General features: G+C 39.1%; 1 protein-coding gene across 3 annotated transcripts in view; it reads left to right on the top strand.

Annotated features, from left to right (window-relative positions):
* Positions 1-12,959, top strand: part of aplp2 (amyloid beta (A4) precursor-like protein 2) — a 95,872-nt gene that overhangs the window by 13,515 nt on the left and 69,398 nt on the right. The window lies entirely within an intron of this gene.

Raw genomic sequence — 12,959 nt, 5'->3', positions numbered from 1 at the left:
GAAACCGAAGGCACGCTAAACTGCACTCGAGCCTTAGCGCGGTTGCGCTCATGGCCGTTTTCCAATCGACTCGGGTTATAAACTCAATATTAATCAGACTTGGGACCCAAAGTAATTAAACTAGGACCTAACCGGACCCGACAGACCATTTAAAATATAAACCCGGAACCATACGGGTCCCGCGTCCTCAGTGAACCTCTGCTCAAGTTCAGAAACATGGAAGACACTGCGCTTGCGTCGCGTCGCACCTAATTCATTGAGAAACAGCTGAGCACGCAAACGCACACTGATGGGGAGAGACACGACGTGCTTTCACGCAAAATGAAGCCAACGTGTTAATGGCTCAGAGCACGTTATAAAACGTATTCTTAAAATCCACATTTATGTTTTAATAAATGCTCATAGTAAATCATAGCATATTGTCTAAAACATTAGGTAGCACATTTGCGACCCATTAAAAATTAGGGTCGCAACGGCAGTTCAAAAGGTCGCATATGCGACCATTTTGGTCGCAGTGTAGCTCCCTGAATGTAGGAGAGTTTTTATTTTTTATTTTTAGTTGAGTTATGGAATTAAATAAAATGCTCATCATATCACGGGATTTAGCTTTGGATCATACTTAGCTTGATACCTTTTATGCTGAACACCCTTTATTGGCCCTCAGTCAGGATAAATCCAGTTTAATTTGATGCAAATGAAAAACCAACTGTAATGAATAAAAGATAATAAATTTTTTTGGAGCTCTTAAGCCCGGAATACACGGCACAATTTTTGTCCTCTTATAAGATCATTAACTTATCACACTGTGCGACATGGATCATTTAAACTCGGGTACGAGAGGCATGTAGACTGTACGATGATGACACGGAAGCTTCGGCGGCAGCGTTACACGTTGAGCAACGTCACCAGCATGCGCTCATGGTAAACAAATACCAGCGCGCAGGTCGTAGCAGCAAACACACTGTGTGGTGATCATGCCGAATTTCTGACACTGTCAGAAAACTATCGTAGGCTATCCTTGGATGCAAGACCGGAAAAAAGGCCGTCTTTGAACCGCTCTCATTGTACGACATAGGACCACAGATGAAGAGCCACGATCACAGAAATTGCGACGATTGTTTCACGATGGCAATCTTTCGTCTGGGACAGCCAATAATCGTGCAGTGTATTCCGGGCTTTAGGTGTTTAATTAATTTCATTCCATGGTCATTTTTGGTCTTGTTTAGTTTTGTTTCTTATAGCAGTCAAGGACAAGGATAAGTGAATGGATATAGACAGTCAAATGCTATTCAAATCTTGGCAAACAAAAAATAAATTTGAATCTACGTCAGTACTCCATTGTTGGATTGCGGTTCATCAGTGATTGGTTCTGTCAGCTGTTTCCTGTTTCCTAAATCCTGAAGCGTGTTAACTCCGCCCTGACGCTCATCTTTTAGAGCCGAGAGCTTAGAGAGAGACACTCTCAATTATTTTACAAGTCTCGCCACAAATCCTCTTAGCTGTAAGGCACACTGTGCTCGGGAAAAGAGAAGGAAACATGCTACCCCTGCAACGAATACTCCACCCTTGTGTTACTTCTATGATGCATGCGCTTGATTCAAGGCAAGCACACCTTGATAGCCGCACCCGAGTTTGTGCAAGCCAAGATATGAGCTGTACAGTACTCAATGACACACATCCTGACTTATCAGCACTGGGATTGGCCTAAATCTCAAACAACATACCCCAAAGATCATTTTAACAACAGTTGATTTGACTCTTTAATTTTGGTTATGAATGTGTATACTGAGTTTTTAGATTTATTGTTATCATTTGCACAGTTATAATCATGATTTATGAATTTTTTATCATATTTTTATCACAGCTCATAATGTCAACTAAATCGTGGGACAGTTTTTGCATTTTACTTAAAAGACGATCTGAATAAATTAGATTTGAATTTCTCATCAAAACTCTGTTGTTGTTGTTTTCTAGCCAAATTATAAGTGACCCTTCACAATAAAGTTATATTTATTAATTTCAGTAAATGCATTAATTAACATGAACTAAGTGAAAGCAATACATTTAACAGCATTTATTAATCTTGTTTATTGTTTGTTAAAATTGTTCACATATAGTAATTTATTGTTAGCTCACGTTAGTTCATTGTGCATTAACTAATTTTATTACACACCACTCTAGAATGCTTGGTTCTGATTGGCCAATATAGAATAAAACTTTTTGCTGTGCCAACTTGCTAGTGTAAGCAGAACCTTGCAACGCTTGTTCTGCCTCCAGGCTTTCTGATTGGTTCACTGTTCTGACATTGTTGAGCTGTGCTGCCTGCAAAAGTTAAAATTCTTTTAACTTGACATGTCATTTTAAAACTCGGTGCTCGTGCGCAAGACGCTCCAAAATACGTGAGATACACTCGTAACGATCAAACACGTCCGTCCATCGCGAAAAACAATGAAAAAGTAGCGCAGTGGAATGGAAAAAAACGCGTTGAATTGTCTAAAACTAATACCACAGCGTCATCCAGGTACTGTGAGTCATCCTAACAGGCCGATTTTAATACCTACGAATTAATACAGTATAAATATGGATACTTAATAACATTTGAGATTTTATTTACAAATGTTTAAACCGAATGTTAATCTTGTTTGGACTTTGAACTTGTTTTAACGTGTCTTGGCTTACATCCATTAGGAAACGTGTTTTCCTTGCAGAATGTTTGTATTTCCTCAAAATTTTGTGTCTGTATATTTACTCCTATAGGAACTAGTCCTGTAATAACTGAGATAATGTAGGTATAGCCAGCTGGTTTATTGCAAAAAAATCCCTTTAGGGTGATGCAAGTCCTGACCATCCTGTCGGAATTTATTCTGCAATAACAAATGGCTGGCTTTACATTATTCCTTACTTATCTAATATTAATAAACCTAACCTTATTCAAACAGACTGAGCTAATGATGGAAAAAAGCAGCAGACAAACAAACTACATCTTCTGTCTTTAGCGTCTGTCTTATCCGTCTGTCTCATGTCTCCTGTGAATGTATCTCTCTGTTATCTCTTCCTCTATGTGTCGTGCCTGAGCATGTCTTCAGGTCTCCCTTCAGGACCGGCTTTACGGGAAGAAAGTCAAATATAGCAACCCGCACCATCCATCTGAATCTGTGTCTCCCAGGCGCCGCGTTCGCTCTAATTACCCTGCACGTATCCGTCTGCTTTTTATTTGCACGGGAGATACACGGCCAGCTTTACCTCCTGCGACACTCTTCACAAATTTAGACTCTTCACCATCAAAGACTTGCAGCAATGGTCACAAAATGTCTGTAGTACATTCCACCCTTAACTGCACCGCTGAGATTTGTTGATGCTTTTGAAAGATTTGATGGTGCAGATGTTGAATATGTGCAGGGTTGTGATTTTGTGGCTTGTAGGCCTGTTTCCTGCATCAGTAGCTGCGATTGAATGGGGTGTGATTCATCTACTTTGCATGTGTTTACATATGCATTGAATAGCTCACACACACAAACATAGACCAGCTTTTCTTCCCTTCCATCTTTTAACATGTTTGCTTATGGTCCATATTTGCAGCCATCTGTATTTCTGTTAATCTTTGGATCTTAGGAAAGGTTAAGGAAAATACACGTTAACCTGGTATTGGGTTTTCAAAATCATACTACACAGTATTTTTAAATAGTGGAAAGTAGTATGCAGTATGCCATTTACATGTCCTCTCTCCCAGCCTGATCATATGATCTGAGATTTTATACTATAAAATTACTAGGGCGCAATAAAACTAAGCAGTAGGGCTATACATTTCCTGAACTGCTTTTATCCAATGTAAATTACAGTGCATTCCCCTGGGATCGAGTCCATGACAGGGTTTCCCACAGAAAATGTGTTCGTTAAGGTGGTATGGTGGGGCAAGTGGGCGGGGCAGAGAGCGTAACAACCAAAGGGGCGGGGCGTATGAGTCATGATGAAAATTAAAATATTTTTATTTAAAACACTCAAATAACACTTAATTTTGAAGAAACTATGACAGAAAATGAACACATACTAGATTAGTAATGAATTAAATGTCTTTAACAGATACCTCTAATGGGAAAAGCTGCCTGATGAAGTGAAACTAAAGGGTTAATAAACACAAACTAAAGCAGTTGTTGTAGAACGTCAGGTGAACGATTATAGATGCACACATGCAATACAGTAACTGGCTAAAATAAACCCAAAACATAAGTCCACTTACAGTTCTCATGGACACTCGATTTATCAACTGGATATCATCCAGACATATGACGGACCACGTCTTGTCTCATTTCGGCCGTGTGGTTCGCGTGCCCGGTCGCGGTGTGAAGCGCGTCCGCGCTATTCTCCGAGATGGTATATTAACTGGCTAGTTATCCTCCAGACAGTGATGGTCCGGACCACGTCTTTCTCAAGTCGGCCGTGTGGCGCGCGTCCCCGCTTGCGGTGTGAAGCACGTACACGCTATTCTCCGAGATGCACTTGACGGCCTTTTGTGCAGTGAAATTATTATTTGTTTGGACGACCTAGTTAAGGCGGTAGGGTTTCCAAGCTTAGGTGGGCTGCCTGATCTGAAATGTGCTGCAGGAAACCCTCCATGACTTCTGAGGTACTAATGCTATGTGCAATGCTCTACAATTGAGCTGCTTTACCTTTATCATGCATAGTCTTTTTGTTGCTAAATATAGAAAAAAATAAATCTAGCTAGCTGCATTGCAGAGAAAACTGAAGGAGACTGGAAAGTCCATTATTTGCAGCTGAAACAGTGACTTCCCTTCTGGAAAGGCTTTCCTTTAGATATCGGAAAATGGCTGCTAGGATTTGTTTCATTCATACACGAGTCTGGCTCACCACATTGGCATTTTAGTTCAGAGCTGTTCAGTAGTAACCAGTGGTAATATTTATAAAGCGTGCGTACACACAAAACGGGACTGGAAAGGTGCGTATGCCAGTTCCCACGCCAATGTTGTGATCTATTAAAAAACAAACTTAATGAGAGAATGGGCTTGTAGGGTGGGATCTGAGGATGATTCATGTACGCACACTTGCAGGTGATCTGTGATTTACAAAGGAAACATTGCTTTGTTTTATAAGTCATAATATTTTTTGGTGTATGCCATTTTTGGCATATGTAGACTTTTCGTAAGGATCCTACGCACAGTTTTATAAATGAGACCTCAGGCCTAGACTATATGAAGACCTGACAATACCATACCAAGTTCCACCTCAAACTCACAATCTTACTTTGTGGGCAGGTTCAACATCGTGTTAAAATGAAAACTGTATGTTTGTTGTTTAGCCTTCAGCATTTTCTATAAAGTGCATTTGGACTTCAAGCTGTCAACATTTCATCACCGGTTGCAAGTCAGCAACCTCCATGTGCAGAGGGTTCAGGTTTGGTCTAATGCTGGAGAGGAGGGATTAAAATATCAAATCTGGAGAGATGAGCAAAGAGCTGTAATCGTATACACCCCAGAGACCCCAAACCGCACTGCTGAACCACCAAATGCACAGCCAACACTGATACAGCACTTTCAGAAAAATGGATAGATGCAGAAAACACGACTGGCTGAACAGCGGAAATCAAAGCTGCCTGTATTCTGACCTCTCAAAGCCAACAGCCTCTGGAAGATCCTTAAAGAGGAAAGTCCGGCTGTTTGAAAAGTTCACTCGTCCATTCCTTCAAACGGGACAGATATTAGCAGCTTGCGGGTTGGTTTATGGAAAGGGAGACTGTTGGAAGGCTCTGAGATGATTTTATTGGTGGCAGAAACCGTGGAGAAGTGTCCAATCTAAAATCACCGCAGGCAGGGTTCTGTTCCTCGTCCTGCTTGCTTGTTTGATGTGGGAGAGGAGTACGGGATGAGATGATGGAGCATTTAAGAGAGGGCTGCAGCTGGACGCCTGTCGCAGAGAGATATACGACATCCTCAGAAGTAGAAGGAGGGTTGGTGGTGGCAGAATGGAAAGGTTTAAGAAGAGAAATGGGCTGATGCAATGTGCCGTGGAGAATATGTCACACGCATTCAAAACAGCGGAGGTGCGCTCTCTAGGGAATTCAAAGCACAACTCATAGCAGGCATGGCCCTTATTGTTTCAGTTCTTCATCATTGTGCACGTACAACATTCCAACCCGCTTTGATTTGGGATGCGGCAACCATTATAACACTTTTTGAATTTGCCCACTTATCACCTAAAAGTGTAATTTTTGTATGACTACAGAGCAAAGACAAAAATGGTAGGTGGCCATGTCATAATAACTTTAAGTAGAGGTCTCCGCCAAGCAGCTGTGAAGAAAACATAAAAGCCATAAGCGTTAATCTACTATTGCCAACGTTTACCTCTTAGCAAATCAGGCTGGTCCATCTTGCACCTCTGGGTGTGACGATGTTTTTCTTGGTTACTTGTATCCAAGAAATATGGATGACTTTATTGGGTATTTAAAATCTAGCCATGTCAGCGCAATTATCACAACTCACTTTGCAGCAATTAAGTAATTAAAGCAAATTTTCCATGAGATCAAAGTTGTACAAATTGACTTTTATGAAGTCACGCAGACCGAAGCAAGCCAGTCTTAAAACGCGATTTATAGTTTTGTGTTGGACCTACGCTGTAGCCTTGCCGCCGTAGACAACGCATCAATTTTATTATATTTGTAGACTGTTTACGTGTAGGAGACGTAAATATAATTTGATTTAAAATAAAATGTAATGAAGGGCTGGGTATTGATTCAGATGTTCCAGATCAATTTGATTTCGATTCACAAGCTATCAAATCGATTAAATTTCGATTTTCGGTTTTATTTACGATTCCGATTCTCGATTGATTTTTATACTCGATTCTCGATTCAACTCAATGAATTAAGATTTAATACAAATACTATATTTATAAAAAAAGAACAGTGAACATACGTTTACAATTGGGTAATTAATAAAAATAAATTAATAGCCACAAACCTGTATATTAAACTCTTTTATTTTAGGTACACTTGGGTACAAAACAGAACCTATGTCTAATTTTCAAATGCATACAATTATGTTAAATACAATACAATTTTGATGCAAGACGAAAAATGTATGCTGAAAAAAGTCACATTCGCATTCTTTGATCAAACAGGATCAGGTTATGTCATAAAAAAAATTGGTTCATGGCCTTTGAGAATCGATTTTGAATCGACCACGTAAATAAACCCCAGGTTAATCGGAAAATCGATTTTTTCCCCCAGCCCTAATGTAATACTTTACAGACATCTCGTCAGATATCCATGCTTGCTGGAATGCAATGGAGATAACGGTGTTTCACTGCAATCAAGATAACTATAACTCTGCGTGTTGCCTTCTTAAGCATATAATTAGTGGTCGGCCGAATTATCTTTCCGTTTGTCCGATAGATTCTCTGGTTGGTCATGTTAGCGCATTACCATTGTGTTCCACAGCAGTTTTTTTTTTTAATTAATAGAATATTGTATAGACCATTTCATCTGACGCACGTGAGGTGACGTCGGACGCATTTGGTCCGAACTTTACTTCTGGTTTCGGTTTGTTTAATGGTCAGTCAAGTTGCTGAAACTTAACTCTTAAACAAATACCTCGTCGAAAAAAAACCTCATGTTTAGGTTTCCTATGTAATCTACGTGTTGATTATTTTGCTTGTTACATAAATAAACTACTTCAAACTGATTTTGTTGTTATTTTGTCTTAAGCACTATTCGGACGGGATTAGTTTTCCAAACGACGTTTGAGTTTCAACGTGTCCCCCAGGACGTCTGTGATTTTATGTACACTCAAAAAAATTGTTTGTTCATTTAACATAATTGAATTAAGGATACGCGTGTTTGTAATGTTAAATATTTTGCTTTAAATGTAAAATTATGACAGAACATGTAATTTATTAATTTAATTTTAACAATAAAATAAAATATACAAATCCTACTAAAGTAACGTTAGCCTACGTGTTTTATATAACTGTCTGCTTATAACAAACACAAAGAAATTAAGAAATAATGATTAATAAAATGTAATATCTTTATTAATTAACATTCCATTCAAAGTTGTTCAACTCCGGAATGGTAGTTTCTTATAATGTTAATGATATTACAGTGTTTAGTCTTAACAGTGTATGATATTCAGCTCGTCTTGATTTAATTATTTTATTTTGCCGAATGCGAAAAAACATTCATATCTGAATGAATGGGACTCAGGAAATACAATATACGCGCATTAGTAAGACCTTACGGCAGATCACGTTGGCCAAAACACGAAATGAACCGCGTTTTCAAAAGATATTGCGGGCAAACACAGACATTTGCATCCGGACGGGATTACATTTCTCAGAGGACCTCTGAGTTTGGTGAAAAACAGTAGGTAAATTGCTCTGGAATTTTTACGGAGGTCGTCAGAGAAAAACACAGACATGGCCGATTCGGACGGGATTAAAAGCACAGAGGACCTCTGAGAAGCACGATTTTCTCAGAGGTCCCCCTGTAAAACTAATCCCGTACGAATAGGGCTTTAGCGGAGTTTTCCGGAAGCTACGTGTTTTCCACGAAAGCCGCTTGTTTAAGTTGTTATGCTGAAAATATGTCTATAAATATGCAAAATCAATGTTTATTTAGTTTCACTAATTGTTTGTATGTTTCTCAGTTACTATTATGATATATCTGGAATATCAGCCTTATATCGGCTATTCGGCCACATTGCTTTTTTCGTATCCCCATCATCCATAAAAAAAACCATATCGGTCGACCTGTAGATGCAATCAATTCCAGATCCCCAGCCTCAACAAATTGTCTGCAAAATTTATCTCTTGTCTTTATTGAAAGGCTTTTTATCATTCATCGCTAATTATAAGGAATTTCACGCTGGCAGCTGACTCCTCCATCTCCCCTGCTGCCCCTGAAACAGCTTCATCATTCCTTTTCCAATGTCTCAGAAAACAGTCTGTGGCCAGCTATCTCTATCATAAGATTTTACATCCTGATCCTGCTCTGTTCGAGAGGAAACAGAATGTTTCTCATAGACAGTACATTTTGGAGCATTGGGTTTTTTTTTTTTTGAGTATAATTGTGTTGATTTAAGTAAATGTGTACTAGTTCTCAGAGAAACTGAGAAAGAGAGAGGTTTGTGTCAGGTTACTGTAAGTGGAGGTGATATCTTGTATAGTTTGCAGAAAGAGACAAGGTGACTGGAGACAAGCCCCGGGGGTGTGAATGAAGATGTAGCTGCATGGGCCCGGTCCATGGACACAAATGTGCATGACTCAGCTTATTACTGTATCTCTCTTGCATGCTGCCGGTGAATCTCCATGACAATGTTTTGATTTGATTTTCGTTTATAAGCAAATTACTTTTATGCCTCGCAACCTTTTATCCCTAAATCATTGCAGGTATGCTTACGGTAACTCATTACATGGCATTTTGAAGGAGCAATGTTATCTCAGATTCACAGTTTTGTCACTTTTCATGCAAATCAACCCTTAAATGTTGTCTTCATACTTGTCTCTGCACACCATTATAAACCTTTCACATTATCATGAATGCATCTCATCCTCACTACTGCAGAGACAAACACCCATATCAAATTTCCATTCATCACCATCATTCCCTCAGCGTGATAAAGATGGCGGCCCTCCACTCCCCTCCGATACCTCGGGGAAAACGGCATTAGAGGTGCCGAGAGTTCTGGCGTATTCCCGCTGCTTACCTTGTGTTGGCGATGGGGGGTGGATCATGAGACTCAATGATCCGTTTAACCTCGACCTTGGAGGTTGCGACGCAGACGAGGGGAGAGAGATTTATTTTTGGTTGGGCGGTTTTAAGGCGTATTTTTCTTTCATCAGATTCATTTTTATCCTCTCGTGGTTCTTCCTCACCTCCTCTCTGCTGCTTATCTGCATCATTGTTTACTGTCTAATCTAATCCCTCCCATAAATATGCTGCTTGATTTTATATTGAATGATTATGTTGATGGGTGCAGTGCTTCCACTGTGCTCTTTAAAGTGGTATTAATATGTTTAAAAGTATTTGCAGGTACCCGTTGCCATGCTATATGATGTGTCAGATGGTAATTTATGGTACATTGATGTATGGTAGCTTTCAGAATTCATCCACTTAAGTACTTCCAAAGCATATTATTATGCTTAAAGGACATATGTATTGCCATGGCAACATTTTTAGCGAAACATGGTAATGCCATGGTGCATTTTTGTTAAGAGTCTCATTCTCTGACAGTAAGGTGCTTTGGTTTGATATGGGCGGTGCTGGTGTTCACAGATAAGGTTTGGTTTCTTTCCAAACACACACACTTCCCCTGAGTCTGCATTGTTTTATTGCTCAGAGATAGAACAAATGTTAGGCTTTGACTTTAAAGAGATTTCTCACTGCTGTCAGGTCAGTTTCTGCACAAATAAACGTGAACTCTGCAAAGCTGTTCACAGATTTTATTTGAACAAATCTCAAGCTTTCACCCCGAGCTCCAAGCTTCATTCTAACAGTATTTGTTCTGCAACCTTGTGTCTCCCGCCGTATCATGCATGCTCAAATTGCTTGGGTTAAAAGTGTACTAAGGCTATGTTTGGAATAGCAATGTACTGTGTTTTGCATGCTGTTTCTGCAGTGCACAGCACAGTATGTAGATTTTCTGTATGCATGAAATATCCATTTGATCTACTGAATTTGCTTTAATATGCAGAAATACTTCACGCAATACACTCCACTCCAATCCACTTCACCAGCCATTTCAAGTGTGATAAAAATACCAGGTGTTAATTCACACGATTTTATACATTTTGTGATATGCGATATACCAATTCATTCAATTACGCTTCTTGAGATGCATTTACACCTCTTCTGTAATGTTGAAGTTGAATTATACTTTTAACAAAAGCTTGCCCAACCTGTGTGGTCTTCTGATTGGTTCTCTGTTCTGAATCTGACGTTGATAATCTGCGCTGCATGCAAAATTTTCATTTCTATGTTTAAAGGATTAGTCCATTTTTCTTTTAAAAATCCAGATAATTTACTCACCACCATGTCATTCAAAATGTTGATGTCTTTCTTTGTTCAGTCGAGAAGAAATTATGTTTTTTGAGGAAAACATTCCAGGATTTTTCTCATTTTAACGGACTCCAACACTTAACAGATTTAATGCAGTTTAAGCTTGCAGTTTCAAAGGACTCTAAACGATCTCAAACGAGGCACAAGGGTCTTATCTAGCGAAACGATTGTCATTTTGACAATAAAAATTAAAAATATGCACTTTTAAACCACAACTTCTCGCCTATCTCCGGTCATGTGACACGCCAGCGCGACCTTACGCAGAAAGAGAAAGAGGACTGTTTCGACGTTGTTGTATGTCAATTGATACTAATTAATGTCTTTGTGTCAGTTTATTGTTCAAAATGGCGTTTCATATATGTAACACGTGACCTTTCGACGTCAGTACGCAATTACGTGAGGTCGCGCTGGCGCATCACAGGACCGGAGATAGACGAGAAGTTGTGGTTTAAAAGTGCATATTTTTATTTTTATTGCCAAAAATGACAATCGTTTCGCTAGATAAAACCCTTATGCCTCATTTGGGATCGTTTAGAGTCCTTTGAAACTACGTTGAAACTGCAATTTTAAACTGCATTAAATCTATTACGTGTTGGGGTCCTTTAAAGTTCATTAAAATTAGAAAAATCCTGGAATGTTTTCCTCAAAAACATAATTTCTTCTCGACTGAACAAAGAAAGACATCAACATTTTGGATGACATGGTGATGAGTAAATTATCTGGATTTTTTTTTTAGGAAAATGGACTAATCCTAATCCTTTAATATAAGTTGTTAAAAATAATAATGAACCACAAATTAAGGATTCAGTGGTTGGAACTCTGATAAACTTTGTAACCACCACTCTTTAAAAAACAAATGTAATACAGATTTTGGTCAAACCACCCACTGTCACAGACCATGCATTGTAATGAGGTCACGTAACAATGTAGCATTCCACAGTTTAATAAACGTATCCACTCTGTCCAAAATTGATCCACCCTTGTACTTATTTACACTTTATCACTATTGATGTTCTCGTTGTCCTCAAAGTATCAAGCTTGTATCGTACTGCATGCTGATATGGGACGTGGTTGGACGAGAGGATGAGAGAGATCGGTTCTGTCTGGCACGGTGAAGTGAGCAAAGGTCGTTTCTCAGAAATCCCAACGTCTATGCTTGGAGATTAGCCGTGCAGGACAGACGGAGCCCCTGCTGCTGTTTAATCCAGTTTCTTTAAATGCTAAGAGACAAGCAAACAATGTGAAAACAAGCACTCAAATGACTGCATTCACAGTAGTGTTCATGCTTTGGGTTTCCCCGCTCAGACCTCAGACCTGTTGCAGAGAGCTGGGTTAAGAGTCTGCCGTCTTATGTTGTATGATTGTTTAATGTGTGCTTAAAATTAAACATGTTTGAACGTTAAACTGAATCAAAACAAGTTTTATTGACCACATCCGTGGTATACCTGAAAAATGTATTTAGAGTTTGTTAAACAAGCAAAATCATAGATTATAGTAATGCACTTAAGAAGTCTGTGGGGTAAGATACTCCTGAGGGTTTAAATGCATAAAAGTGTATGCATTCTTCAAGGTTGGGTGAACCATTTTAAGTGCATTACTGTAAACATGACATTACAAACTGAGAGACGAATTTCAACAATGAAGTTAGTTTCAAACAGGTTCTGAACACTCCCCCTATCTGCCATTGGTTGGCCAAATAGGTAGTCTCACCTCAAACTTGGCTGCCAATGATTGAACCAATATTTCTGTGCTGGTCTGTTCTGAAAACAGTTTTGAAAGCACCACAGTGGAAGTCAACCTACCAATGTCTGAGTTATTGTTATTTTTCCATGTTAAGCTGCTGGAGAAATTTATTTTCAGAAATGGTCCTTTATGAATATTTTAGGATATG

This window comes from Misgurnus anguillicaudatus, chromosome 15, assembly GCF_027580225.2.
Source record: "Misgurnus anguillicaudatus chromosome 15, ASM2758022v2, whole genome shotgun sequence".
In the NCBI taxonomy this organism is placed as follows: Eukaryota; Metazoa; Chordata; class Actinopteri; order Cypriniformes; family Cobitidae; genus Misgurnus; species Misgurnus anguillicaudatus.
Note: the sequence above shows the minus strand (reverse complement) of the source record. Positions and strands in the feature narration are given on the sequence as shown.